Source organism: Zingiber officinale, chromosome 2B (genome assembly GCF_018446385.1).
Source record: "Zingiber officinale cultivar Zhangliang chromosome 2B, Zo_v1.1, whole genome shotgun sequence".
NCBI lineage: Eukaryota > Viridiplantae > Streptophyta > Magnoliopsida > Zingiberales > Zingiberaceae > Zingiber > Zingiber officinale.
The window spans coordinates 48,495,971-48,520,459 of NC_055989.1; the positions used below are offsets into that span (position 1 = coordinate 48,495,971).

Sequence of the window (24,489 nt, forward strand, 5' to 3'; positions counted from 1 at the left end):
GAGTCTAATTCGAATTCATTTAAGTCTATCTCAATAAGTCAAATTTAGATTGGACTTAACCCTAAAATCTTATGGTCCATCATATTTTAGTCAAACTAGAATAAACCCATGTCACGCCCCGGAGGAGTCCCTGTCCGAAGAAATTTCGACAGCATCTCCCCTGTACGGCGGACAATCTGAAACTTTCTACATATCCACATACCTCAGCCACATGCGGCTGGAATAATAGCAGAAATAAAATACAATCACAAACATTCCACGCAGTTTATATAACAAGTAAACAGAACAATAATACTCTGACTCGAAATCAACCCTACTCAACTGCACTCGTAAAGCTCAAATCCGATTTTTCCTACTCCACAACACTCATAAAACATAAATCCAACAAACTTACCTCTTCTGCCGTCCAGGCAGGCATGTAGTAAAACATATCGAATAAAAATCCATCAACAAGGACAATCCATACAATATCCAAGTATCAAACAAAACCAAGTGTAAACATGGTCAAATAAGAAGCAAAACAAAACCAAAAGATCCATAGTCTTCGGGGTCTTCAGGGGACCAGCAACTAGAACTCTCTCTCCTGACAGCATCATCCTGAAATATAACAACAATAGAGGCGGGGTGAGTCCAACACTCAGCAGGTACAATTGATATGCAAAGTAAGGAAATAACACCTAGCACTAATCATGCGTACAGTTTCCTGATAAAAATAAAGGTAAATGCAAACCGAAGTAAACAGGAGAGAAACTGTACTAACCAGGACCTGGGTATAAGGACAACCAGTCCGAAAGGTATAGAAGACCTGTATGAATGTCAAACATAGGTATCCAAACAATATGCAGCATATAAATGCAGCAAACACAAACACAAGCAATAAATTCATCATGCATATGATGTCAATGTCATGGTCACCCCTGACGCCAGTCAGCCAACTCACAACAGAAGTGGGACCGAGTGGGTAGGGCTGTGACGACCGTGCACTCTGCATCACTACTCCTGATGAGTGACTGAGTGGGCGGGATGCTGTCGGAGTACACACATACTCCTACCACAAATCATAAATGGGGGAGCGTAATGCTCTCATCTCCCGGTACACGATGACGGGGAGGGATCTCTAACGTGCTACACGCTGCGTCACACTACCCCTGAGCGGACCAACGGAGCACCGGAAGAGCAAACTGACGTGCTACCACGCTGCATCACGCCACAACGGAGCACCGAACAGTAATGAAACTGGCAATGTGCTCGACAATAATGGAGCAATCTATCACACAGCATGCAATCATGCGAATGATGCGTGTCACTAAGCATGGTAATATACTAAACCAATCTATGGACATATAATGATGTGCACCATAGTGAACAAATCATATCAAAGTACACTGATCAAATAAGGTATCAAACCTAGGTCCTTAACATGGTGAAACATGGTTATATCACTACCCCTATGAGCATGTGTAATAAGGTACATAACAACACGAAATGCAAAACAAGCAATCAATCAAGCAGGTAACAGGTAATCGGGTAGTGATTAACCGGAACAAATGAGGAACATAATTAATGCAACTTGTTAATTTCACTACTATGCATATCAAAGACAATAAGTCAAAAGTACCCGCCTCCAATAAGAATGTCCAATATGGTCCAATCCGATAATCGAGATACTCGTCTCGCGTCAAGGTCCTGTATATTAAACATAAGGTCTAGTTTAGCTAATTCTATCATACCACATTTAGCCAAAATAAATTCTAATCCAATTTAAGAAGTTCTAAATTGGATCCAACTAATCAATCCAACAAAATCAACGAACCCTCTTGTTAAAATCATGAATCGGATCTAACCCAAACTTAGGTTAAATCCCACGTTTTAAACACAATTACCTCCTCTGAATCAGTTATCCTACACCAAATAGCATTTATTCATATTAAGCTATATCAGATATGAAATTTCTAACCTTTACTCCAGTACAATGTTGCCCCTGTGGATACACAGCTAGAAGATGCAGATGCTGGACAATGCTAGCCGGAAAACCTTGCTGCCACAAATCTGTTGTCAACACCAAAAAGAAACTATTACTTATCTGTAGGCTAACCACAACCAAACCCAACAGAGCTAGGGTTCGGATCCGACAACAAAAGTAAACCTAAGGCAAGGAAAAAGGGTCAGCTACCTTCACCAGGGCAGAGACTAAATGGTGGTGCTGATCCTTTCTTCCGGTGAGCTTTTGTGACAATCTGTCAACGGCGTCAGTGCTAGGGCTGGAAACAGCCGGCGCCAAGTGTAGAGGAGAAGGAGAAGACGCCAAAGAGAAGATGGCTAGGGCACACGTGCAGATAAGTGGATCTGTGGAGTCGACAGCGCCTGGGGACGGACTTGTGGACTGGCACAGAGGAGATCGGAGAGGGGCGGCGGCGCTGGATCGAACCTAGTGGCCGGCGATGTCTCAGGAAGAAGAAAGGAGGGGGTCGCGGTGGCCGGCGCTGCTTCGGTCCAGAGAGGGCAGCGGCAAGGGATCGGTGGAGTCGGCAGAAGCAAGAGGAAGTGGTGGCGGCACCGGCGCTAGGGCATGGGAGGGGTCGGGGTCGGCAGAGGAAGGGCGGCGGTGGCGCTGTATAAAGGCTAGGGCAGAAGAGGAGAGGAGTTCGGCTCGGGGGGAGGAAGAAGAAGTCGGCGCGATGGGGAGAGGAAAGGAACTGCCGCGGGCAGTTAGGGCCGGCGTCGGGTGCGAGAGAAGAAAATAGGCGTAGGTGAGGGCACGGGTTTTTGGCGAGGAAGAGAATAAAGGAAAAGAAATAAGAAAAAGGAAAAAGAAATTTATAAAATAAACAATTTCTCGCTTAAATGGGTAGCCTAAACAGGCTTTCCCGGCGCCCAATATTATCCCCATAAACTCATCCATACGAGCTCCGAAAAATTCCCGAAAAAACTCTAAAAATTCTGGAAATTTCCATTATTAATATTCACCTATTTTCGGTATTTTACATTCTCCACTACTAATAAAAATTTGGTCCCCAAATTTTGTTATCTACCATCAGCTAGTACTAATAACAGGTAAAGAGTATAAATGCTGAACGGTAAATAAAATAATATACCTCAAGTGAAAAGATGGGGGTATCGAGCTCGGATAATATCCTCGAGCTCCCAAGTAGCCTCCTCGTCCAAAAGATATTGTCATCCGACTTTAACCAGTCAGATAGTCTTGTTCCGCAACTGACGCTCTTTCCGGTCTAAAATCCGTACCGGAACCTCCTCGTAGGTCACGTCAGGCTGTACGGAAACTGAGATATATGTCAGCACATGTGCTGGGTCAACTACGTATCTCCTCAGCATAAACACATGGAATATGTCGTGAACACCTGCCAAAGCTGGTGGTAATGCCAAACGATAAACTACCGCTCCAATCCTTTCCAAGATCTGGAAAGATCCAATGTATTGCGGAGCTAACTTATCTCTGAAGTTAAATCTCTTCACCCCTTTCATGGGTGAAACCCGCAGAAATACATGGTCGCCAGCAACGAACTCTAAGAGTCTCCGACTCCGATCTACATAACCCTTCTGGCGGTCCTACGCCTCTGACATCCTCCGTCTGATAGTACGGGCCAACTCTGCCTCATACCGAGCTCTATGAAGTCCCAACAACTGGGCCTCCCCAACCTCATCCCAGAGGGTGGGTGTCCGACAAGACCTACCATACAACGCCTCAAACGGTGTCAACTAGATACCTGAATGAAAGCTGTTGTTGTAGACAAATTCTACCAATGGCAAGTGGTCCTCTCAACTGCCCCTAAAAATCCAATACACATATCCTCCGCAAGTCCTCTAGAGTCTGAATGGTCCGCTCTTACTGTCCATCTGTCTGTGGATGGAAAGCTGTACAGAAACGGAGCTGTGTGCCCAAGGCTTGCTGCAGACTCTGCCAGAAACAAGATGTAAACCGTGGATCTCTATCCGAAATGATACTCAACGGAACACCATGTAATCTGATGATCTCCCGGCAAAACAGATCTACCAATCGATCCAGGAAATCCATCTTCCGGATCGCTATCGAGTGCGCGGATTTGGTTAATCAATCAACGATTACCCAAATCGTGTCATAGCCTCGTCATGTCCTAGACAAACCCTACCACAAAGTCCATGGTAATGTGATCTCACTTCCACTCAGGAATAGGAATCAGCTGAAGTAACCCTATAGGTCTCTGGTGCTCAGCCTTCACCTACTGACAACAAGACATCTAGCTACGAAATCCGCGATGTCTTTCTTCATGTCGTTCCACCAATAGGAACGCCTCAAGTCTCGATACATACGGGTCCCGCCTGGATGGATCACAAATCGAGAGCGGTGTGCCTCCTGGAGTAGCTCTTGTAAGACCGGATGAGACTGAGGTACGCATAATCTGCCTCAGAAGTATATAATACCCTCCTCATCTCGTGTAAACTCGGTCTGCTGCCCGGAAGCTATCTTACTGCTAATGAACTGCAAATGCTGATCACCAGCCTGTGCCTCTTGGATCTTCGTCCTGATCGACGACTGAGCAAGCATAGTAACAAGAATACCCTGCTCTGTAGATCCCTGCTCCTCAAGGTCTAACTCAGAAAAACTCTGAATCAAGTCCGTGACTGAAGTCCGGTGGCAAGCCAAAGTCCCTCTGGACTTCCTGCTGAGTGCATCGGCAACCACATTAGCTTTCCCTGGGTGGTAGCTAATGGTACAATCGTAGTCCTTCAGGAACTCCATCCATCTCTCTGTTGGAGACTAAGTTCCTTCTAAGTAAACAGATATTTGAGACTCTTATGGTCAGTGAGAATCTCAAATGTAACGCCATATAAATAATGTCACCAAATCTTCACGGCAAAAATAATGGCGACTTGCTCCAGATCATGTACAGGGTAGTTCTTCTCATGTTCCTTCAATCGACGAGAAGCATAGGAGACTACCATATCGTGCTGCATCAGAATAACGCTCAACCCTGAATAGATGCGTCGGTGTAGAGGACATATCCGTCCTCTTCAGAAGGTAAAACCAAAATCGGAACCGACACTAGTCTCCGCTTCAGCTCCTCGAAGCTGGTCTCGTAGTCCTCGAACCACGTGAACTTCACGTCTTTCCTGGTCAGGCGTGTCAGTGGCATAGCAACACGTGATAAACCCCCAACGTATCTCCAGAAATATCGAGCCAAACCAAGGAAGTTGCGAGCCACTTCTATATAAACTCTGTCTACTCGCAACGGTAACGACCTCGATCTCCTGTGGAACCATGGTATACTCCTACTGGTGACCGTGTGTCTCAACATCTCACAGAAGACAACCAAAATACGCACTACTGATCTTCACATCTAGACGTTTCCATCGAAACATCTCTAGAACTATGCAAAGATGATGTGCATGACTCACCGTGGATCTGAAATAGATCACAACATCGTCAACAAAGACAATGGAAACCGATTCAAACATCCTGGGAATACCAAAATCATCAAGTCTCTGAAAACATCTAAGGCTTCCCAAACCCTAATGGTAAAATCATGACATATAATGTCCGTATCACAGACATTTCTAACCATAAGATCCCTGACATTAAGTCCGAAATATGATCACCAACGATATAAATCATCTAAGCATAGATCCTCCAGTGTGAGAGCAACGCTCAATCACAGAAAATACCACATATGTGGGAGCAACGCTCTACCACAAGAAATCCTCAATATGTAGGAGTAACACTCCACTACCAATAATCCATAACATGTATCTGCAATAGATATGGGAGCAATACTCCGCTACAAGCAATCCGAAATATGTATATGTGGGAGCTCCGCTCCACCACAAACGATCCATAAGTGTCCAAGGCACCTAACTATCCAACTAGAGGCTGCACGAGATCACTCAACCACATATCACTGTGGTCAGCCAAAGGTATAAACAGCCTAGTAAACAAATCAAATCCATAATCAACTCTATCATCATCCTAGTGGGTTGGTCACCCACTAATAGGAGAATTAGTTGACAGGGTTATACAACAAATGATATAATGTAGACACTCCATATCCTACATTTAACATAGGTAGAATCATCATGATGCTACCCACTATACATCTGACACACATGCACACACAACATATGTATGATCGACATAATCCTCCAATTAGTAACACCAAACATACTCACAACATAGGTATAAATCATCGTGATACCTCCAACAATGCACACCGAACCCGTGTGCATATACCAACATAGGTATAATCGACAATACACCTCAAACAACACTCACATGACATATATACACCTATGCCAAGAGTATAATCAATGTAATACTTCCAACAAATCATAATAGACACGAGTGTACACACAGAACAAATATAATGAACAAGATACCTCGAATATTACACCGAACACATTTGCACATATCACAACTCAGACTAAATCGATAAGATACCTCCAATAAAACACTCAAACACATGTGCACATTCCACAACATAGTTTTTAATTGACAAATACCTCAATAAACAATCAGACATGTATGCCTAACCACTCGGCTATAATCTACTAGAAACCCACAATAATCATATGTATAAATGTGTACGACCCAAATGAAAAAGTCAAAATTCAAGCTCATCAAGACACTCTCATTTTTATCCTCAAAAATATCAGCCCACATAATATCAGATGAATCAGTCTCTACTCCCCATGAGAGCAATTTAGCATTCAAAATATCAAATCATTATGTATCCACATAGTCCAATATCAGAGAAAGCAAATATCAATTTTATCATCCTGTTAACTAACCACAACTAACCAGATTTATTAAAATCTCATAGGCACACTCAACCGTAAACTCACTAGCACCCGATTATAATCTGATCACCAACTATAATCATCAAACCTGTGAATATCATACTTGACACTCACTATGTCACCATCAACGACAACCCAAATAATAGATCATCAAAATAATTATCCACTAATAGATCATCAAAACTAATATCTAGTAACAGATCATCAGACCACCATATAACATTTACTCTCATAAATCATTAGAAATCAACACATCACAAAATCTGATCCCACAATATTCCTCAACCTCAAATCATTCTCAACAATGATCAAACATGATAACTCCCCAAATGACCAATTTTCATCGTATCGGATACCCTAATATCCAAAAGATATGAGTATAAAAACTCTACTGGCTAAGTCAACAGGAATATGTAGATATCATCCATTACCCAGCTAACAATAGCAGAGGCTGGTATGTGCCTCCATCTCCTACTAGTAGTAACAGAAGCTAAAACTACTGATGGTATGATATGAAAACTCACCAGAGACTATAATCCTTGATCTCTATTAAGGTCAATCATGCTCAATGGCTAACCCATCACATGTAATATGTGTTACAACAACCAGATAGGTACTAAATAAAGAATGCTAATACATGTCATAAACTATAAAATTAAACATCATACCTATATGCCGTCTGGAGATGTTCCGTCGCTGTCCAATCCCCAATTGATCTCGGAATTCCATACAAGAAAATCATCGGAAATCCGTATAAATCCGAAACGAAAGTCCAAACATATACGTAATGGAAAAATCCGTGCAACCAAAATAACTACCCAGTTTGACTCGCAAACTTGGGCTAGCACAATATATCCAGAATACTAAAAGTAGGTATCACACCCTACTCTGATACCAAATAAATTGGTATCAGATAAATCTCGAAAATCCTACACACGAAAACCAAACAACTATCGCCAACTTTGGCACTCTGATACCATATAAATTGGTATCAAGTTATCCCAAATATCCAAAAATATGAAAACAACGATCGTAAAACTTAAGCTCTGATACCACTAAATTGTCACGCCCCAGAGGAGTCCCTGTCCGAAGAAATTTCGATAGCATCTCCCTTGTACGGCGGACAATCTGAAACTTTCTACATATCCACATACCTCAGCCACATGCAGCTGGAATAATAGCAGAAATAAAATACAATCACAGACATTCCACGCAGTTTATATAACAAGTAAACAGAACAATAATACTCTGACTCGAAATCAACCCTACTCAACTACACTCGTAAAGCTCAAATCCGATTTTTCCTACTCCACTACACTCATAAAACACAAATCCAATAAAATCAACGAACCCTCTTGTTAAAATCATGAATCGGATCTAACCCAAACTTAGGTTAAATCCTACGTTTTAACCACAATTACCTCCTCTGAATCAGTTATCCTACACCAAATAGCATTTATTCATATTAAGCTATATCAGATATGAAATTTCCAACCTTTACTCCAGTACAATGTTGCCCCTATGGATACACGGCTAGAAGATGCAGATGCTGGACAATGCTAGCCGGAAAACCTTGCTGCCACAAATCTGTTGTCAAGACCACAAAGAAACTATTACTTATCTGTAGGCTGACCACAACCAAACCCAGCAGAGCTAGGGTTCGGATCCGACAACAAAAGTAAACTTAGGGCAAGGAAAAAGGGTCAGCTACCTTCACAGGGCAAAGACTAAATGGTGGTGCTGATCCTTTCTTCCGGTGAGCTTTTGTGTCAAGGAGAAGACGCCACAGAGAAGATGGCTAGGGCACACGTGCAGATAAGTGGATCCGTGGAGTCGACAACGCCTGGGGACGGACTTGGTGGACAGGCACAGAGGAGATCGGAGAGGGGCGGTGGCGTTGGGTCGAACCTAGTGGCCGACGATGTCTCGGGAAGAAGAAAGGAGGGGGTTGCGGTGGCCGGCGCTGCTTCTGTCCAGAGAGGCCAGCGGCAATGGGTCGGCGGAGTCGGTAGAAGCAAGAGGAAGTGGTGGCGGCACCGGCGCTAGGGCATGGGAGGGGTCAGCGTCGGCAGAGGAAGGGCGACGGTGGCGCTGTACAAAGGCTAGGGCAGAAGAGGAGAGGAGTTCGGCTCGGGGGGAGGAAGAAGAAGTCGGCGCGATGGGGAGAGGAAAGGAACTGCCGCGGGCAGTTAGGGCCGGCGTCGGGCGCGAGAGAAGAAAATAGGCGCAGGTGAGGGAACGGGTTTTTGGCGAGGAAGAGAATAAAGGAAAAGAAATAAGAAAAGGAAAAAGGAATTTATAAAATAAACATTTCCTCGCTTAAATGGGTAGCCTAAACAGGCTTTCCCGGGGCCCAATATTTATCCCCATAAACTCGTCCATACGAGCTCCGAAAAATTCTCGAAAAATTTCTAAAAATTTTGGAAAATTTCCTTATTAATATTCGCCTATTTTCGGTATTTTACAACCCATCTCCAAATCAACATGTTCTTTGTCTGTGACCCAATATGTTCTCGTAACGTTGGCAATGTCTCTAAAATAATATTTTAGATAAATAAGTAATGAGTGACATCTAACAATGTATCATTTCTACCAAAGTGAAGAGAATGTCGAGATGCGATCTAACCTTTCTATGTTTATTATCTTGTATAACTTGGTCCTTCTATCCTCGATATCTATATTGATCCATGAGACATAGACCGTGTCATTTCCTTATCAATCTTTGTATTTCTTGATCTCCATGTAGACTACTTTAACAATTGAGCTCAATATCTCATATTAACTTATTTGAGCATAGTCATACATTTTAGTAGTCCTACTTAATCAAGGGGCCCATAGATATTACTTTAGTCATATGAAAGAGAGATCTCATCTACATCACTCACATCCATCCTTAAAACTTATTACATATCCAATTATCAACTTTATAGTCCACCTTGTTACAAGTGACATTTGTTGATACTAAAGTACACAACTCCTTACGTAGTGAACCGTAGTATTTTAGGTTTAAGGACTATTCATACCAATAATCACAATGAGAATATTTATGATACTTATATAGCTATCCATGAAACATTCTCATGGAGGATCAATTTAGTACATATTCTCTAATATATACTCATGTGTCAACTTAATATTTTATATCCATGGCTGTGAGATTAAGTCATCAATTGACCTGCATGCTAGTGTCAACGCATTAATATTGCTCTTATATATTAATACTTGGCTAGGAATAGTTAAGAGTAGTGTTATATATATATATATTTATAGTCTCTCACTATCAATTCAACTAATTGATATGTTGTAGATTAGAACCTACTACCCTAGGACATTATTATACTTATTCATTTAGCATAGATCTGAAGTAAATATAATAACCATAAACTTTACCTTTTATTCAAAAGCTTTCTTGTTAATCATCTCATAATTGACTCTAAGAGCAAATACTAATATACTATTCCTCCGCCTTCCACCTTCCAGTGATAGTGTTTGGATACTATTCAAGTCATCACAAACAACTAGTGCTTAGTTTTTGACATAGTTGAGTCATTGTATCATATTAAAAAAATGTCTATGTAAGCTTCTAAGCATCACCAAAGAGGGGCTGAATCTACTTCAAGGAATGTGTCAAATAGAGGCTTTGGTTATGCTCTGTAAAATTCATACTTAGCTTTCTTGCTTGGCAGGTCAGCCTCTCTATTCGACCTCCCTGCTCGACTTCCCTATTAGGATACTCACCCTTTCCTACTAGGTAGTTCAGCCTTCCCTGCTTAACATCCCTGCCTCCCAGCCCGAAAACCCTTCCTTCTCTCCAGACAATCCTACCTCTTCACTTGGCAGCCTTGCCTACTTGCTCGGTAACCTTGTCTTCCTATCCAACAGCCCTACCTCCCTGCTCAACAACCATACCTCCCTGTTCGACATCCCTTCTTCCTTGCCTGACATTCTTGTATCCCTACTCGTTAGGCCTACCTCCTTGTTTGGTATTCTTACTCAGCTTTCTTTAGCAACTTGACCTTCCCTACTAACTCAATCTTCCCTAGCATCTCACCCTTTCGAGCTATCTTCTCCTTCCCAAACAACACAGACTTATTACACTACAAGAAAATTGGGATTCTACAACACTTAAACGACAACGCTTTTTTTAAAAAGCGTTGTCTATTTTTTTTTAACAACGCTTTTAGTGAAAAGTGTTGTCTATTTCATTATTTTCTTATTAATAGACAACGTTTTTCTAAAAATCGTTGTCTATTAGTGATTTTTATGGGTCAAAGACAACGCTTCATAAAAAGCGTTGTCTATTAGCCTTTTTTTTAGTGTCTACGACAACGATTTTTAAAAAGTGTTGTCTATTCTTAAGTTCTCGTCTAAATCTAGATTAACACAAACCGTTGGATCAAGTAAGGAGAAGAAAATGTTGGACCGTGGCGGTCAGCTAGAAGGGGGGTTGAATAGCCTACAAATAAAAACACAAACCCTTCTCGAACTCTTAACTAACACTTGCATAAATTAGCTAAAAGAAAATAAATCAGAAAAGACAAGGCACACCGGAATTGACTTGGTTACAACCGGGAAGGTTGTTAATCCAAGGAAAATGATCGCACTAAAAACTCCTTCGGGAGGAGAAGCCTCGTACAACGATGAAGCACACAAAAAGAAGCTAAACTACAGACGAAGTATACAAGTGTTGAAAGAATTGCTTGAGTTTTGATTTTTGAAAAGCTTTTGGACCAAGCTATATTTATAGCCTTGGTCGAGGCACCCTGAGGGTTCCGGGCGCCCTGGGGGGGATAAACTTTATCGCCCAATGTTTAGATCGAGTCAAAACTCAATCCTATGAAAAAGTCAACTCCGAACGCCCCGGACTGTTCCGAACACCCCGGACAGCTCCGGGTGCCCCGGACAGCTCCGGGATGCCAGACTGTTCTGGGCGCCCCGGACAGCTCCGGGCATCCCAGCTGGAAAAGTCAAACCCATTGACTTTTCCAGCCCGGGTCTTCTGCTCCGGCTCCATTCGCCTCAGACCGAGTCTTCCGCTCGCTTGGGTGATCTCTGCCATCCGGAATAGGGCTCACCCAAACCCAACTTCCGGTCTTCTCGAGCAGGCTTCTGCTCTGACTTCTCGTCCCTCGGAATCGCCGCGTGCTTCCTTCTCGTCCACCAGCGTACTCATCCACAGTCTTCGTCTCTCGATCGCACCCCGTGCCGACCTTCTCTCTAGCTGCGTCTCTTGCTCCTCGAGCAATCTTCCGCTCCGTCTTCTCGTCCCTCGGAACCACCGTACGCTTCCTTCTCGTCTGCCGGTGTACTCTTCCGCAGCGCCTCATCCCTTGGACGCATCGTGTGTCGTCCTTCTCGCTAGTTGCGTCTTCCGCTAGGCTACCTGTGCTCCTAAGTTCCTGCACACTTAGACACATGGTTAAAACATGCATGACCTAACTTAACTTGTTGATTACACCAAAACAACCTTGGGGTTCCAACAATCTCCCTCTTTTTGATGTGAGCAACCCAAGTTATGCTAGGGTAAAAAGACATGAAAATAAACTAACTAAATTTGTAATTAAGTGCAAAAAGATAAAAAAAATTGTCTACCTCCCTCTAGACTTATACATTTCCTTCTCACCCTTTGATCACAAAAAAATGGGGTTCCGAAAAAAATCTAAGGGTTAAAAAAAATTTCTAACTTTCTTAAAAAAATTCTAAGTTGAGAAAAAAAAACTCTAAGTTAAAGAATTTATGAAAAAAAAAATTCTAACTTAAAAAAATTTACGAAACAATTTATAACTTTCAGACGAATTTTGTAACATAAGTAAAAAAATGTTGTAAGTTACAAAAAACTTTTAAGTAAAAAAAAATTCTGACTTAAAAAATTTTGCAAGAAAATTTTTTTTCTAAGTAAAGATTTTAAGCAGAAATTTCTAATTTCAGAAAAAAATTTACGCAAAAAATTAAAAAAAACTTTTCAAAGCATTATTAAATTTTAATTTTAATGCTTTTATCATAAAGTTAATTAAACATTTTATTTCAATATTTTACTTTCCAGGTCGTGGCAAGACACTAGGCCTTCTTGGTTATTGGAGCAACAACCACTTCCTTAGACGAAGCCTCATAAAGAAATTTTAATGTCTAATTTTCTCGCTGAAAGTTCTAAATTCGATTAAAGATTTAAGTTAAACAAGACTTAGAAACCCAATATTGGTTCCGGCCTACTGAATTAACTAGGAATTTCTTAGGGACATATTTTCTTAAAATATTCCTGATTTGTCCCTAGTGATATCTATAATACCAATTTAAATTATTAAACTTTCTAAAATTTGTATTAGATAGGCATGCACGATTTTTCAAGTTATCTACTTGAATTTTCAGATTTTTATTTTCTAATTTCAATTTCTCATTTTCTAATTTAACTATATCTAATTCTTATAAAGGGCAAGATTTAGCTAATATTATTTTTAAATTCTTAATTTCTTTTTCTAACTAGCGGCAGTCTTTAGTTAGAAACTTAACAAACTTAAAAAGTTTATCGGGAAGAAGAGATCGTACCTCACTTACCGTGTCGATCTCGGTGTCCGTGTCTCCCACTGAACTGTTGCTTTCTTCCAACGTAGCTCCCCCTTCATCGATGCTCTCAATGCTCATCTTGGAAGAGCTTGAATCGCATTCGTCGTCTTGATGACTCGCCATTAATGCGAGTCCGGAGAATGCCTCGACTTCTTATTCGGACGACGTATAGTCCCACGTAGCCTTTAGGATCTTGCGCTTTTGGATAGGCTTCTTACCTTTATCCTTGTCCTTGTTCCTCAGCTCGGGGTAGTTGTCCTTGACGTGCCCTTCTTTGTCGCAGTGGTAGCACCGGATGGTCCTTTTCTTTCTGCCCTGCGGATGGTTAGTAGTTCTAAATTTACAAAGATTTTTAAACCGTCTTACCATCATTATCATTTCCTCGTCGTCAAGAGAAGATTCTGACTCAGGTTCGTCTCTCGATGCTTTGAGGGCGACATTGTTCTTGGGCTCCTTTGTACTTGGACATCTTGATTCGTGCACTACAAATGTTGAGAAAAATTTTTCTAGTGTAATTTTTTCTAAATCTTTCGAAATGTAACAGGCATCTACTAGTGATGCCCATTTTGAATTTCTCGGAAAAGAATTTAAAGCGTACCTTAGTGAATCTCGGTTACTTACCTTTTCTCCGAGATTCGACAGTCCGGTGATGATCTCTTTGATTCTCGAGTGCAAATGCGCAACTGTCTCGTCTTCCCCAAGTCGCAGGCTAGTGAGCTAATTGTGAAGTAGATCCCGTCTAGTGAGATTGGCTTCAGACGTTCCTTCGTGCAGCTCAAGGAACTTCTCCCAAAGTTCCTTTGCCGAGTCATAGTTCCCGATCCGATTGACTTCTTGTGGCGGAAGAACACTTAATAGATGGTATTCTGCTTTGTTGTTCACCACGTAGTAGACTTGTTCCTTTTTCAACCATTGATTTTTTTCTTTTCCCAATGGGGCTACAAAGACAAATTCCATAATTAAAATAAATTCAAAATCAGTTGTAAAGAATACCTGCATTCACTTTTTCCAGGTAGTGAAATCTCCTTCGAATTTTGGTGGGTAGATGCTTGGTCCGGCCATTATCTTTGCTTCGATTGGCGGTTAGTCCTCCTAAAGCGCCTTGGCTTTGATACCACTTGTTGGACCGCGACAGCCGGCTAGAAGGGGGATTGAATAGCCTGAAAATAAAAACACAAACCGTTCTCGAACTCTTAAACTAACACTTGCATAAATTAGCTAAAAGAAAATAAATCAGAAAATACAAGGCACACCGGAATTGACTTGGTTACAACCGGGGAGGTTGTTAATCCAAGGAAGATGATCGCACTAAAAACTTCTTCGGGCAGAGAAGCCTCGTACAATGATGAAGCGCACAAAAAGAAGCTAAACTACACACAAAGTACACAAGTGCTGAAAGAATTGCTTGAGTTCTGATTGTAGAAAAACTTCTGGACCAAGGCTATATTTATAGCCTTGATCAGGGCACCCTGAGGGTTCCGAGCGCCCTGGGGGGATAAACTTTATCCCCCAACGTTCAGATTGAGTCAAAACTTGATCTTGTGAAAAAGTCAACTCCGGGCGCCCGGAAGGGCCCCGGAGGGGTCCGGCTGCCCTAGACAGCTCCGGGAACCCCGGCTGGAGAAGTCAACCCTATTGACTTTTTCCAGCCCGAGTCTTCTGCTCCGGCTCCATTCGCCTCAGACCGAGTCTTTCGCTCTCTTGGGTGATCTCTGTCATCCGGAATAGGGCTCACCCGAACCCAAATTTCGGTCTTCTCGAGCAGGCTTCCGCTCCGGCTTCTCGTCCCTCAAAATCGCCGCATGCTTCCTTCTCGTCCGCCAGCGTACTCATCCACAGTCTTCGTCCCTCGGTCGCACCCCGTGCCGACCTTCTCGCTAGCTACGTCTCTTGCTCTTTGAGCAGTCTTCCACTCCAGCTTCTCGTCCCACGGAACCACCGCACGCTTCCTTCTCGTCCACCGGTGTACTCTTCCGCAGTGCCTCGTCCCTCGGACGCACTGTGTGTCGTCCTTCTCGCTAGCTGCATCTTCCGCTCAACTACCTGTGCTCCTAAGTTCCTGCACACTTAGACACAAGGTTAAACACGTAGGACCTAACTTAACTTATTGATCACACCAAAACAACCTTGGGGTTCCAACAGAAAACCCCTAGTTTCACTGGCCCACTTATCTTCCGATCGTTTTTTATCCGGAACCCTTCTCCCAACTCCTCATCTCACGCCGGCCTTCTCTATCCAACTCCTCCTCTCACACCCTCTCCTTCCAACTCCTCTCCGGCAAACTCCTCTCCGATGAACCCCTCTCCGCGAACCACTCCTCTAAACTCCTCTCCGTCAAGACCGCGGGATTAATCACCTTATTCCTTCACCTCTTCATGCCCTAATCTCTTCGCCTCCATCGCCTCATTCACACTTCCTTCACACTACCCAATCTCTTTGACCACACCTTCGTCAAGCGGCAGATTCCGATGCTGAGGCGATCGACCACGACAGATCGACCCATCTCTTCGCCTCCTTCGCCCCCGATGCTGAGGCAGTGTGACCACGGCAGATCCCGGTGTCTTCTAGTACGCTACTGTAACCCCAATGATTCCTTGTCCTAGTACCTTTTAAGTTGTTCCTCCAAGCCTTGAAACTCCTTATGAGAGTGATTTCATCTGGTATGCTACTGTAACCCCAATGACGTTGAGGCAGTGTGCTTTCGGTAGCTTCCTTGTGAGAATTTGAGACCTTTTGTGAAATTTTGAGATCTTTCTCAAGCTCCCTTCTTTGGTCTTGTTTCTTTTTCCTTGTTCTTGTCCTTTGTCTTGCCATTGCATTCGAGTCCCAAATCAGCAATATAAATTGATTGATCTATATGTGTGGTTTTTCATTCTCTTTAGTTTGAGGAATCAGTATAATGACTTCGAATTGTGTTTTGTGTATGTGGATTTTCAATGTTCTAATGTTTTAGTTTTGTCGCCAGGAATTTTGATGTTCTCGCTGCGTATGAATCGCCTCTTCGCAAAATCTTACTGCGACCATTCTATTTTCTTGTATTTGATGAGTTTCTTGAAGAAAGTTCTGATTTTCGGTGGGATCAGTTCAAAGTTCTGATTTTTCGGTGGGATCAGTTCGATTTAACCTCTATCTCATTTAGGGATTATAGGAGAAGATTTGCAGTTGCTTCGGATTGATCCGAGACGAGGAAAATCCAACACGATAACAATAAGCCATTGGTTTTTTTTTCTTTCTAATTTATAGGGAAAAAACCCATTTTGTTCTCTCTCTTTTTTAATCTACGGATTTGGCTTCTAAGTTCTTTTTTCCTCTGTGTTCATGGTTTATAGTAGATTTGTTGTTATGGGATTTTTAGGAGTTGTTCTTGTCATTTCTTCATTTAAAAGCCATCTTCTTTTTTTTTTTTATCTAAGTTTAAGTTTAACAAAATAGTTTTGTTTTAAAGGACAGGCGAGATGCTGACCAAACTCTTTAAGTTTGCTTTTCATGTTATAAAAGATCTAAGAATGTTATCTCTTCGGTTAGTGGATTCTTGATTTGTTTTGTGATAATAATTAGATATGCCATTGTAGACCATTGCACTCATCAAGTATCAGAAAGATTGAAATAGAAAGCGCACGAACCTAGCAAGCAAATCTTAAAGTACTCTAGCTATTTGATTGATGAGGTTACTTATGCTACAAAAGAGCATGATGATATACGAGTTGTACAAAACTCCGGAGTCAGCTTAGTCGCAAAGACAATGCAAATTGCTAGTGCAAAGGATAAAAAACTTATTGTGTCAGATATGGTTTTTTATGGAGTTATAGAAGAAATATGGGTAGTTGATTACACCAAATTTCAAATTCCAATGTTCAAATGGAATTGGGTGGAGAATAATAACGGTATTAATGTTGATGATCTTGGTTTCACATTGGTAAACCTCAATCGAATTGGATTCAAATCCGACTCTTTTATCTTGGCTAGTCAAGCAAAGTAAGTATTTTACATCAAAGATCCTGAAGATCCTTTATGGAGTGTTGTACTTGCAACTCCAAGCATAGAGTACTTTGAATACATAAATGGTACAGAGTTTGAAGAAACTGCAATCCACTATCAATGTTTTAGCAGAGGGTTACCACCAATGGATGTTGATGGAGAAGATGATAATGAACCACCATGCATTCAGGATGACTGTGATGGGAATTGGGTTGACAATATTTAACTACTGAACTTTTTACTTTTCAAGATGAGTTTGTAAACAATTTAAATTGATATGTTATTGACCTTTGAAGAATTATATGTTGTGGACGATATTGATATGTTTTGTTTCTCATGTTGCGGTTAGTTTTTATCACTTTGTCTATTTACTTTTTGTATGATTATTTTTATCATGTTGTTGTGATCAACAGAAGGTGTGGACTCCATGGAAGCCTCTAGAAAGCCTGCAAAAAAAGGTAAGGGTAAGGAAAAAATTGAAACTCCAGCCACTACCGAGAGTTAGGATGGTAACACATAGTTGGATTCTACAAACACCCAAACCACAAGAATGTCTAGCGGTCGTACACACCTAGATAAGCTAGCTAAGCAAAGGATTCAAGGAGTTAGAAAAGATGTTGCATTCAATAAACATGGATAGCCAATAGGAGAAGCAGCTATTGCAATGCAAAGTTATATTAGTGTGCTGGCTCAAGAAAAGGTTCAAATTAGTTATAAGATTTGGAAATATGTTCCAAGTGATGTTAAAGAACTGATCTAGGAATCAGTTAATGTAAGTAAATTAGCATATTTTATCAATTATTATAATATATTTACTGTTTGTATTAATCTTTTTTTAACATATTTCCATTTTTGTGATTTACAGTTGATGTACAATGTTGACCCAAAGTGGAAGAATGGTTGTTTGAAATCAGCAAACAATAAGTGGCGTCAATACAAAAGTTATCTCGGTAAGACGTTCATTTTAAGTAAGCTTGATAAACCCGAGGAGTTGGATGAGCCACCTATTGGCTATGGTATTACAAGAGATACTTGGAGGTCATTTGTGATTAGTCGCATGTCTGACGACTTCATGGTAAGAATTATGCTTTTCTTTTAAAATTAGTTTATTTATATTCAAGTTTGAAATAACTAGAAACTAAGTGATCAACAAAAAAAAAGAAAAAAACAACACATGTATCCTCATCGGCTTTCACGTAAAGGATATGCACGATTTGCGGAAGAAATAGTAAGTATTTTTTTTAACATATTTTCTTATGAACCCTCCAATTTATTCACATAAAATTATTTCACATATGTTATTGGAATTTTCTTGTTGTAGGCGACTGAATTATGTGATGATGACGACATTAATAGAGCTATTATGTGGAAGAAAGGACGAGTCACCAAAGAAGGTGGCTTTGAAGGAGAGGATTTGATAAAAAAAAAGTACAAAAAATTGTAAGCAAAATAACAATACATAAAAGTACCAATTTTATTGAACTAATAACTCTTTTAGTGATAATGATTTTTAATGTGCCTAATAGGATGGTTACATACAACAAAAGAGGGAGGGTAAGCTGAAAATTGAAGTAACAAAAGAGGATATACTTACCAAAGCACTTGAGACTGAAGAATATAATGGTCGTGTGAGGGGTATTGGAGGTCATATCACTCCAACAATATATTTCAATTCTGGTAGATCATGGAAGCATGCTGATGTAATCACTGAGCATAAAAGGGAGCTGATGGATGCGAGGAAGAAAATTTTAGAACAAGATGCACGTATACAAAACCTTGAAGTAATGGTGTATAAAAAGGGTGCAAGCGACATTTCAATTGATGACAAAGGCAGTTGCTCAGTAAAGTTGCATCTCATGATTGAAGATGACATGAAGATCGATGATTATGACCCACAAATTTTGTGTCAAGCTGATGCTTTGCAGGTATAACACTAGTTGCAGTTATATTAATTGTGACCTATAGATTTTGTGACCTGTAACTTTTACATTTTAGGGAAAACCAGTTGCATTGACATTGGAATCTAGCATAAATATTGTTGCACATGGTACAATTGTTTGTGCCAATGTATCTGATAAAATGCTTCATGGTGTTCCATTTCCCAATAATTGCATGCGAGTCTCCATTGATGAAGTAGTAGAAAAATTAGCACCTTTGCCATATCCAATTCCAAGTGAATTTGAAGTAATTGGTGATGCTGTAGGAACCCATGTGGCTCGGCCAAAACACTTGATAGTGAACCAAGATGAGGTATTTGTTATATTATATTTCAAATTAAATTGTCACTTTTTTATTAATCATCCTATCTAATTTGTTTACATTTGAAATTATTAGAAGCCTCAAAGGAAGAAGTTTGAACAACCAAAAGAGAAACATACTTTGTCAACATGTGTCCCAAGAGCATTACATATGTTATATTGTTATAGTAAGCATGCTTTAGATGATGGCAGATATATATCAGTGAGTTTAGATTATGAAATGTTTGATGATGATTATGAACTTCTTCTGCACCTTGAGGGCATCATTCCTTTGTATCATTTGGAGCCACTTTCAGACAATTGTGTAGTTGGCTGCATGTGGTAAGTGATTAGATTTAGCAGGGTTACTGTAATTATGATAATCGTCCATTTTTAGCATAACTTTCATTTCTCAATCTACCTCTTCATTTTATTATGTTTGCAATGGCAGGTATTTTATAAAAATATGCTGAAAGATAACAAGAAAGAGAAATTCAGATTTGTGAATCCACATAAAATCCGATATATGGCAAACACTGCACATGACAAAAAAGGTAAGCTTGAAAGGCTAAACCAAAGGGCAAGTCATTTGGCAGGCAGGCTAAGTGGTGCATCTGTGGATCAACTAGTATTGGTGTCATGTAACATCGAGTAAGTAAAAATAAAACATCACTTTCCATTGTTGTTTTTCTAAAATTTATTGAATTTTATGCACTAATTATGTGTTTGTGCATAGTTTTCATTGGATTCTCACTGTCATTGAGCCTTAAAATGAAGTTATTTATTTGTTGGATTCTCTAAGGCACTACATTCATGATGAAGATTGGAAATATATAGTGGAAATGTGAGTTCATATTTCTTTTTTATTAAGCATTTATGTTAATACAAAACTCATATATAAAAAATCATTAATGTATGAAGGACCTTGAGATTGTTTAATTCAAACAAGGGAAGGAAAGGTAGAAAAAAGACTATGTGGGTAGTAGTAAAGGTATGTGTAATTTTTATAACATATATTTTAATGTGTATGTTTATCATTAATAATTTGTCTCTAATTATCATAGGCTCCTTGACAACAAGATGCCAAACAATGTGGTTATTATGTGATGTGATTTATGAGACAAATTGTTGAAGAAGTTGAAATTATCGAGAGAGATTCACTACGATCTATAGTAATATTTTCTTACTTATGTCTCAAATTATTTGAAATAAACTATTTAAAATTTGTAAAGTCAATGTTGATTTTTTTTTCATTAATGTCACAGTTCACACAAGCGGAGTATTCTCGAGAAGAAATTGATGAGGTGCGATCGGAGTTGGTAGAATGTGTACAAAATCATATTTATAAGTAGGTGCGTTCAAGTTTATGCAAGATGTAATCTATTCTTGTTAGTTTTTTCCTACACTCTCAAAGTTAAAGAAATGTTATGAAATTCACTACTTGTCTTTCTAATTATCTTTTCACTACTTGTCTTTCTAATGTTACGAGATTCACCTGCAAATGTTATGAAATGTTGCCTCTCTAATCTTCCCCATAGTCACCAGCAAATGTTAGCACTACTTGTCTCTCTAATGTTATGAAATGTTGCCTTCGGTTGCATGAGTAGCCTTGAGTTTAATGTCTTTCCAGCAAAGTAAAAGAGAGTCTAAGAAAGATAAGGATCTCTACTTTTGTTCATTCCTTCACTTCCTTGGTCTCGAAGAACATTCAGTCATATGATGCCTGAGTTAATGGAATCAAAAAGCAAAGTATATCTTACATTCATGAGATCATTTATGTTGAACTTTAGATGAGATTGATTTATTCAAGTAAATATGAATTTGGCCAATATCAAAATAAAGATTTTCTAAAGCTGCAGCTAATAAGGCTTCCAGACACATGACTCACCTCTCTGGTGTCGTTGACTAAAAGACCACAGGTTAGTGCATGCTTTATAATGTCCCATTGTAGGGAAAATATTCAAAGAGCTACCTTTGTTGTCCTAGTGAAGCTTCTCGTTTTCAATGTGGATGATAAAAAATAGTATCTTACTATTGTATGGTTCTGTGGTAGTTAAGCAAAAGGATCCCTATAAACTGGAAATCTTATTCATGGAGATCCTACTCTGTACATACACCAGTATATCCTTTTTGTGTATTTGGTGTTGTAATGCTATTCTGTGGGGGGAACACAGCCACATGACTTTTCTCCCTTTTATATGAGCATGCTGAAGATTGTCCATTAAGGGTTGGAATATGAATTTGGGATTGTCGTACCTTTTCAAGTAGTTATAAATATTTTCTGTCCCAGGTCTCACAGTGATTTCCCTAGCACTGCATCTCCAATTATATTGTTCTTTTTGCCATATTTCCATGGCGGAAACAAAGTAACACAAGTATTTTTCATTTGCTCTATTCCCCATCATTTTATGCTTAATTCTTTTTCTCTTAAAAATTATTTTCTCATTATTGTATGGTGTAAACTGTGACCTTTGTTTTCAGCTTTTACCATCGAGAATTTCTTTTGTATAATACTCACGGTATTATTTTCTGTGACAGATACACAGGTGGTAAGTGTTTTGTCCAACTCTCAAGCTGACAATCTATTTTGATCAGTATATCTAGTAGAAGTAAGCATGCAGATCGTTGTCTTTGAGTCCGGCTAGCTATTTTGTGTTTTTTTATTTTAAATTTGAATGTCACTATCTACTTTGAAATAGAACTATTTAGTCTTTGTGTATAGTTGAATTCTCCTGTAAATACTAATACTTTGTAGTTGAATTCTATTGTTTAGGTATGAGTTTCAAATCATTAGCCAAGCTGATTAAATGTTATTTTATATATCAAATTCGAATTAGAACATGGTAAAAGAAAATTAATAGTTTTTTAAATATAAAAAAATGATTTTCTAAATAGATTTTTTATTATTTTATTATTATTTTTTTTTATTTTAAGAAGACAACGCTTTTAAAACGTTGCAACAACATTGTCTTTGCCAAAATAACAACGCTTTGAAATCGTTGTAGTAATGTTATTTTTGCAAAAATACAATGCTTTTAAAGTGTTGCAAAAGTGTTGTCTTTGCCAAAAAAAATAACAACGTTTTTAAAGTGTTGCAATAATGATGTTTTTGCAAAAAAGACAACGCTTTTAAAGCGTTGTAAAAGTGTTGTCTTTGCCAAAAAAACAACAATGCTTTTAAAACGTTTCAAAAGTGTTGTCTTTGCTACAAATGACAACGTTTTTAAAGCATTTTCATTGAGCAGACTTTAACAACAGTGCTTTTAACAACATTTTTTCACCAACAAAGACAACGCGTTTAAAGCGTTGTCTATTAGCATTTTTCTTGTAGTGTTAGGATCTGTGCAAGCTAGAGGGGAGAGGGGGTGGGGGGACTCCAAGGTCAAGTCCTAGCGATCTACCACCACTAAATCTTCTCCTTTATGGATATCTTTTGGAGGTGAAGAAACCTCTTACTGTAAAATACCGGAAAAAAATGACGATTATTAATAAGGGAATTTTCCGGAATTTTTGGACATTTTTCGGGAATTTTTCGGAGCTCGTACGGACGAGTTGACGGGAATAAGAACGGGGTCCGGAAAAGCCTGTTTAGGCTATCCAGTTTTAATAAGGAAAAGTTTTATTTTTTCTTTTCCTTTTTCCTTTTTCTTTTTCTTTTTAATTTCTTTAAAACCTTCGTTTCTTTCCCCTCCTCACACCCGAGCCCGACGCCGTCTCCCTTCTTCCTCCTTGCCCTAACCGCCGGCGGCGATTACTTCTCCCGAGCCTCTTCTCTTCTTCTCCGGCCCTGCCCAAGCGCCGGCGAGCGCAAGCCATTGCCGGCGATCCATCCTCTGCCCTAGACTCACTCCGCACCGCCGCCGAACCATCTCCGGCCTGTGCCCTAGCCACCCGACGTCGACCACAGAAGCCGACGCCGACGCCGACCCCAATCGCCGGTGCCCTAGCCTCTGCCCCCGACTCCAGTGACGCTGATTCTTCTCTCCTCTGTCCAGCCGAAGCCTTGTCTGCCGTAGCCCTTGCTGTGGAGTTTCCAGCGCCGCCGCTGCAACTCAGAGCCGATTATTCTTCTGTGCTCAGCCGCGACACTCATCTCACGGCGCCACCTCTTCTCTACCTTAGCCTTGTGCCCTAGACCTATTCACAGCCGATTCCTTTTCTTCGCCACCAGAAGCCGGCAGAGAGGAAGAAGTGTATCAAGTTGGTAAGGCATCATGTTTCATTTGATGATTAGATATTATGTGATCAATTCATATTTTTCTCTTGCTCACCAGAGACATTTGGTGGTTGAAGTAATTCGGTTGTGGAGTCTAGTCTTCTTCCGGCATCAACCATCTGTGGTTGAGAATCAAACAGAAGGTGAGGTACTGTTCTGTGAAGTTGGAATCATCAATAGAGTTAACAAGAACGGTTAATTTGGGTACATATATTGAATTATGTGTGAATTAGGGTTCTTGTTAGATAAGTAGTTGATTTAGCTGTTTGATACAAGTTGAATAGCTAAATTATATGTGTTGAATTATGTGGGTTTGAGGATTTGATTTAGTTAATTAATTTATATGTAATTAACTAAATCTGTATATTATGTGATACAAGACTTTGATTCGAGACGGTGTCTCGACGGGTATATCGATTAGCGTATTGGACCATTTCGATTGGAGGCGGGTACTTTGACTTATGTCTTTTGATATGCATAATAAAGTGTTTAACATATAGCAAGAATTGTGTTTCCATTTTATTCGGTTGGTCACTATATGATCTGTTACATGTTGTTTGTTTATTATGCACTGCATGTTATTATTTATCTGACCATACATGCTTTCGGTAGTGACCCAACCATATGATACATCATGTTCTGGACCTAGGGTTTTATATGATACCCTATCTGTTTGTGTACCTTCCATTTGATACATTGACTTGTGGT

At 40.0% G+C, this 24,489-nt stretch overlaps 1 long non-coding RNA gene across 2 annotated transcripts; it reads right to left on the reverse strand.

Annotated features, from left to right (window-relative positions):
- Positions 1-1,627: 1,627 nt before the first annotated feature.
- On the reverse strand, positions 1,628-8,562 carry LOC122049103. Of its 2 annotated transcripts, XR_006130830.1 has the most exons (4): positions 8,501-8,562; positions 8,285-8,376; positions 1,958-2,049; positions 1,628-1,686 (listed from the first exon to the last, which is right to left on the reverse strand). It is a non-coding gene; the product is annotated as an uncharacterized LOC122049103 (long non-coding RNA). The 2 variants fall into 2 exon arrangements; XR_006130829.1 differs by lacking the exon at positions 1,628-1,686 and having other exon boundaries at positions 1,694-2,049.
- Positions 8,563-24,489: the final 15,927 nt, after the last annotated feature.